At 37.2% G+C, this 7,430-nt stretch overlaps 1 pseudogene; it reads right to left on the bottom strand.

Moving 5' to 3' along the window:
* Nucleotides 1–423: 423 nt before the first annotated feature.
* Nucleotides 424–998, bottom strand: LOC131828048 (calcineurin B homologous protein 3-like; annotated as a pseudogene).
* Nucleotides 999–7,430: the final 6,432 nt, after the last annotated feature.

Genomic DNA, 7,430 nt, shown 5'->3' with positions numbered 1-7,430 from the left:
GGTTCTGCTACAGTCTACACTTTACTTCTCTTAAATATCCATTTGCAAACTTTTTTATGCACTGAAAACATTTGCGGCTCCCACAGGGAGTCAACATCAATGTCCTATCCAGTTACTGTGTCTTACTCGAAGTCTGGAATCTCTGGAAATCTCTGGGAAATATGCATTCCAACCTGTTAGGTCTGAATTTGCTTTATCATGGGCCAGGAACCTCTAAACTAAAAGAAAAATTATCTGTCTCCCTCTCCTGCTTCCCTACCCACCTCCAACACATAAACCCAATATATAATAGAATAAGAGCATACCAACAAGAAAACTTTCAGAGCTATAGCAAAAAGAAGCCTAAGAGGTCTCAGATGCTCCATGCATGTGGGGAGGCTGCCCTCATGCAAAGTGCAATTTCTCTGTTGGGAAGGTAGTGGGTCAGTGACAAAGAGTAATGGTTTCCATGTTAACAAAGCAGATGTGCATCTTGTTCCTGATGTCTACCCCTGCGAGATCTTCAGGAGGTTATTGAGGGTAACTCTTACCTTTGATCCTGCTCCATCTGCCCCATGCAGACGCTGGCCACCTCCGTCATGTTCCTGTCTGCAATGCAATGGGCAGAATCCTTCTCCTTATGGTAATTTCTCAAGACCTCTTTGACCACATTTTCATATTTTTCCAGGGTGATGTGGACATTGCATACATGTAAAACAGAAATCTCATCTTTTCTTTCTAGCATAGCTATACCTGCTCTTTTTCCTTGGTCGTATGGATGGGTCAGAAGGACATGGTGGGTCAGGAAGTGCTCAGAGTTGATCTTGTAAGCCAGGCAGATAGACCCCTTGCCAACGTTCCTGTTGCTAAATAAGGCATGGTGGATTCGGAATCTCATATGATTGAGTTTCAGGTCAGGGACTTTGTTAAGGTCCTCCTTAGGAATAGTGGGGCTGGTCTCCACTTAGCTGCTTAAACCTCCACTTGAGCCACTGGATCTGGTCTACTGAGAAGCCCTATTGCCCACAAGCTCACTCACCCCTTCAGACTCAGAGCAGACTCAGACTCAACAAAGGCAACAACCATGGTGCCTATGGAAGGGACCATGAGGAATGCATTGCTTGTAGGGCCTGGGATGGCACTGGCTCTGCAGAAGCTGGTCAGACTTGGAGTCCAACATGGTGTGGACACTAGGGCCAGATCTGAGCTCAGGTCAAGTGTTTAGGCAAGAAAAATAAAAACGTTATCCAAATCAGAAAGAAAAAAGTTAAACTGTCACTATTTGTAGAACACATGATATTTCATATATGAAGCCCTAAAAATTCCACTATAAAACTTATTAACTTTATTATTTTTATTATTTTATTTTATTTGTTTTATTAAACTAATTAAATTATTAAACTAATTAAACTAGTTTTATTAAACTGTTAGAACTAATAAATTTAGTAAAGTTGTAGGATGTAAAATCAATACAAAAATATTTTGTGCTTCTGCAGTACTAATAATGAACTATCAGAAAGATAAATTAAAAAAAAAACAGTTTGTTTACAACTATATCAAAAAGTGTAAGAGACCTAGGAACAAACCTAACCAAGGAAGCAAAAGACCTGTGCACTGAAAACTCTGAGACACTGATGGAAGACATCGAAGAAGATAAAAATCAATGGAAAGATATTCTATGCTCATGGGTTAGAGGAATTAACATTATTAAATTAGTATTAAAATATCTATACGACCCAAAGTGATCTACACATTCAATGCAACCTGTCTCAAAATTCTAAATGCACATCTTTTATAGAAATAGAGCAAACAATCCTAAAAATTGTATGGAACCACAAAAAAAACCTGTAAAGTCAAAGCAATCTTGAAAAAGAACCAAGCTGAAGGCATCACACTTCCTAATTTCAAACTATAATAAAATGCCATAGTGATCAAAACAGTATGGTACTGGAGTAAAAACAGACATGGAGATCAATGGAAAAGAATAAAAAGCTAAGAGATGAATCCAGTTATGCATGGTCAATTAATTTAGAGTAAGGGGGCCAAGAACACACAATGAGGAAAGGAAAGTCTCTTCAACAATTAGTGTTGGGAAAACTGGACAGCCATATGCAAAACAATGAAATGGAATTGCCATCTTATGCCATAAAAAAATTACCTAGAGATGGATTAAAGACTTGAACATGAGGCCTGAAACCATAAAACTTCTACAAGAAAACATAGATGGTAAGCTCCTTGAAATCATCCTGGCAATGATTTTTTGGTTTTGTTACAAAAGCAAGACAACAAAAGCAAAAATAAACAAATGAGACTACACCAAACTGAAAAGCCTCTGCATAGCAAAGGAAATCAACAAAATAGAAGGCAATCTAAAGAATGGGAAAATATTTACAAATCATCTATCTGATGCCGGATTAATGTTTAAAATCTATAATCAACCCATATGACTCAATAGCAAAAAAGAAAAACCCCAAATAATCTGATTAAAAAGTGGGCAGAGGGGCGCCTGGGTGGCTCAGTGGATTGGGCCGCTGCCTTCCGCTCAGGTCATGATCTCAGGGTCTTGGGATCGGGTCCCGCATCGGGCTCTCTGCTCGGAGGGAGCCTGCTTCCTCCTCTCTGCCTGCCTCTCTGTCTACTTGTGATTTCTCTCTGTCAGGTGAATAGATAAAATCTTGAAGAAAAAAAAAAAAAAAAAAAAAAAAAAAAAAAAAGAAAAAGTGGGCAGAGATTCTGAATACACATTTTTCCGAAGAAGACATACAGATGGCTAACAGATATAGGAAAAAGGTATCCAACTCACTAATTATCAGGGAGATGTAAATCAAAAGCACAATGAGATGCCATCTCACACTTGTTAGGATGGCTATTATCAAAAGGGCAAGAAATAACAAATGTTAGTGAGAATGTGGAAAATAGGCAACTCTTGTGCATTGTTGGTCAGAATGTAAATTGGTGCAGCAACTTATGGAAAACATTATGGAGATCCCTCAAAAAATTAGAACTGTCATATGATTCAGCAATTCTGCTGCTGTTTTTTTATCCAAAAGGAATGAAAACGTAATTCAAAAAGATATATGTACCTCATGTTCATTTCAGCATCCTTTACAATAGCCAAGGTATGGAAGCAGCCTAAATATCTTACCGATGGATGAATGGATAAAAAGAAGATGAGATGTGTGTGTGTGTGTGTGTGTGTGTGTCTATATATAAATATATAATTAATACTATTCAGTCATAAAAAGAAGGAAATCTTGTCATTTGGGACAACATAGATGACACGTAAGGGCATTATGCCAAGTGAAATAACTAAGACAGAGAAAGACAAATACCATATGTTTCCCATATATATGTAACCTAAAACAAACAAATTAGAAAAAAATTACAAATATAAAGAATAGATTCGTGGGTGCCTGGGTGGCTCAGTGGTTTAGGCCGCTGCCTTCGGCTCGGGTCATGATCCCAGAGTCCTGGGATCGAGTCCCGCATCGGGTTCTCTGCTCAGCAGGGAGCCTGCTTCCTCCTCTCTCTCTCTGCCTGCCTCTCTGCCTACATGTGGTCTCTCTGTCAAATAAATAAATAAATAATCTTAAAAAAAAAAAAAAAAAAAAAAAAAAAAGAATAGATTCGTGATTGCCAGAGGCAGGAGGGGAAGGTGGGCAAAATGAGAGAAGATGGTCAAAAGGTACAGCTTTCCAGTTATAAAATCAGTAAGTCCTGTGGATGTAATGTACAATATGGTGACTAGATAATAATGCTGTACTGTATATTTGAAAGTTACTGAGAGAAATAGATCTTAAAATTTCTCAACATAAGAAAAAAAAACTTCACCTTCATGTGATGGTGGATTTTAACAAGACTCATTGGGTGATTATTTCACAATATGTACAAATACCAAATCATTGTGTTGTATAAATGAAACTAATAGATTTATGTCAAGTACATTCCAATAAAAAATATTTGGGACTGTGAAATGGGGCAATAAACAAACCCTGAAAACTTCAAGTAGTTTAGCATTTACATAAGTTTTTTTTCTTTCTTAGAAAGTCCAATTTAGATGGCCTAGGACTTTCCTCTAAACAAACACACAGACTTGTAGATCCAGGTCCATTTAGTCTCATAGGGCTGCCATCTTCAACACATGGTTTTCAAGGTCACTGTGGAACAAAAATAACAACAGCCCAAAAAGCTTTGCATTCATAATAATGAAGAATGGGAACATGTCAGTCTCCTTTTTTACTTTGTGGTAAGTCATTACTTCTGCAATGTATTTCAGAAATTAGAGATAAATTATGTGAAAGTAAAGATCCAGATATACGATCACTGTTCAACATAGTTAAATTCCCTATTTCCCTCAGAATATAGAACCTGAATGATCTGACCTAGTGACCCAGTCTCAAAGATAACCCCATGTGTCAGGTTGACTGCATTCATTGAGAGTTGTCAGTTGGTAAACTAAGTCAAGATCCCAAATTTATATGACAGGAACTAGATAATACATTTTATGAAGGTGAAGAGATAAACAGCTTATTATCAAAAATACCAGATGGAAAATTGTTTGATAATTTTGTATAAGTGATAATACATTTTGAGTAAATATACAAAATAGATTACAAATGGAGTAGAAAAGTATTCCTATCTTGGAACTTAGAAATAATTCATCCTTAAAAGGAAGATCCAAAAAGCACTATTTTGAAATTAGACTTTCACAAATTTTTATTTATAGATACTGTTATCCCTAAGAATGGAGACCTCTACATACTTTTGTTTATAAATTATTTTGTTTCTACCATCCCTTTAATATTTTATGGCTGTGTGGTTAAGCTTCATCTCCTGAGAGAAGCAAAACAGTATAAACCCTTAGAGTACTAACTTTGACTGACATGGTCTGTTTCACATCTAGGCTCTATCATGTCCTATCCTGGCAGATTTAGACATGTTCATTAGTCTCTCCATGGATCAGAATGGATTACCTATCCTGCCCCATGCAGTCCATGATCAGCTGTCCTCAGACCAGGTGATTGGTACTGAACTACTTCTAGAAGGGTAAGATGGACATAGGAGATGTTTCTTTTCTTTGTGTGCATGAAAGAACGGGTAACCTTATGAAAGGTTCAAGCAAACCCACAGCAATCATAGTCCAGAGGTTGACTTTAGGGGACACTAGTTTGAAAAATTACAAAAGGGTATTTCTCATATTCCCAATTACAAAAAGAGAATATTACAAGAAGGGATTCCCCATATTCCCAACTGTCTTGGGACCAGGAGAAGTAGGGGACACTCTGCCAGCTTCCTGAGTTCTTCTGAAGATGGCCACCTAGCACTGGCTGGGGACAAGGACTGAACTGTTGGCCACAAGCTATACCTAGGACCTGGGGCTCCAAAGTCAGGAAACTTTCAGGAAGGGATCTGATATCAGATGCTGAGATTTTACTTTTAATAAATTTTGCTTTTCATTTTTTCCCCATTTAAGTGACTTTTTCTTCATGATGCTGTATGTGGGGTGGGGGGGGACATTCCGGATGAATAGAAAAATGCAGATGGCAAATCAGCAAATTGGGAAGTCTGTTTTTTTGAAATTGTTTTGCCCCAAAGTGAGACTAACCCTACAACTAATTTCTCTTCCTTCTAAATTGATACTGTGTTGATCTTCATGGTGTTACAATAGATCAGCAGCAATTTATGAAAAGATAATAGAACTTCTCTTTCAGAATATTCATGTACTTTTTTTTAAAAGATTTTATTTATTTATTTATTTGACAGACAGAGATCACAAGCAGGCAGAGAGGCAGGCAGAGATAGAGGAGGAAGCAGGCTCCCTGTGGAGCCGAGAACCCCATGCAGGGCTTGACCCCAGGGCCTTGGGATCATGACCTGAGCCAAAGGCAGAAGCTTCAACCCACCGAACCACCCAGGCGCCCCTATTCATGTCCTTTTATTTACTAATTGTACATAACATTCTTCCTGCATTACTTTATTAGATGAACTTTAATCTGCCAGGTAATGAATAGCATTCCCTTCCATGGAATCCTGATCAGGTACATTGGGAAGAAGATTGACTCTCTCACTGCATATGGATTGGCAATTAGTCACACTCATTTGAATATTTAAAAAGTGTAAAATAAGTAGGGATTGGATTAACGCTTCTTTATTCATTTGTTTAAAAATCATAGATTTATTGAGCACTTATGCCAAGAACCAGCCTAGACTGAACGACCTGAGTTAGGCGGTGAGAATGAGAAAGAAAGAGACACAAAGAATGGGATCAGGAGGGTTGCAGCTAATGCTAAGGCTACATTTATTTGTTTACAGCGGTTTTATATGATTCAAGCACAATACAATCCGGTGGGAGTCACCTTGATCATTGCTAGCTAATTCAATAGAACAATCAATGGGACAACCTACCAGTGAATATCAGTTTCCTCATTTGCATAGTTACCCTACATTGCATTAGATCAGAACTTTCTGCAACTAGCTTAAGGGCAAATCTATTTATCTAGGTCTACTCCCTGCTCTGTGCTTTTCGTGCTTCAGCAAGCTGTGGTTAAGGCAGTGCTTTAGGGCTGAACTGTGGTGGGTAGGGCTGGTTTCTGACCTCACCCTAAGCACCCAAGGACACTGTCTACCAGCTTGCTGACTGGCACTGACTCGGTGCCTGGCATTTTGGTAGATGATGAACAGAAGTATTTGTTCTCTCAAAGAGTTTGCAGTTTATTAGAAAAATAATGATTAAAAAGTTTCAGAATAACGAAGTCAGTATTAAAACAGAAATACTGCACTGTAGGGATGGATACGTAAATTAGAGAACACTTCTGACCCAGATAAGAAGAGCTCAGAAAAATAGTACAGAGAAGACACGATACAGTATAAAATTTAAAATGTCAACTTAAAAGTTAGTTTAATTATGTGGGTTTATACTCTTGAATATGAGAAGTAGAAATAAAATAGGTTTATAAACCAAAAAGATTAAAATATCTCAAAGGGGATAAAAATAGTTTAAAAATTGCTGTTGTGAGAATGCCTGAATCATGGTCCTAAATTTAATTAAACAAGAAAATGTGTTTCATTTGAAGGGCCAATCTGTCCAAATTTATGAGCTGACATTTTAGACACTATAGAAAGCTGGTTCATAGTGAAGAAAATGGGCAAACACTTTACTGATGTTGTTCTACAGCTTTTTGGTCTTTTATCAATTTTGTTAAGATATCAGCATTTAGCCTTATTTTCCCTTTTAATTTTCCCCCTTTTAGTTGTTTTTATTATTTTCTATTTGATTTATTTATAGAATGTTGAATTTGTTAAAGGTTAATATGATGTTACTGATCTTGTTTTAATATTATAGAGATTCTCGATTATATATATTGACATCATAAATAGTATGGAAAATTTTTTGACATTATTTATTTCCATAAAATTTCTGTCTGGGGCGCCTGGGTGGCTCAGTGGGTTAA

The sequence above is a fragment of the Mustela lutreola genome, chromosome 3 (assembly GCF_030435805.1).
Source record: "Mustela lutreola isolate mMusLut2 chromosome 3, mMusLut2.pri, whole genome shotgun sequence".
In the NCBI taxonomy this organism is placed as follows: Eukaryota; Metazoa; Chordata; class Mammalia; order Carnivora; family Mustelidae; genus Mustela; species Mustela lutreola.
This window is presented reverse-complemented; position numbering and strand designations above follow the sequence as displayed.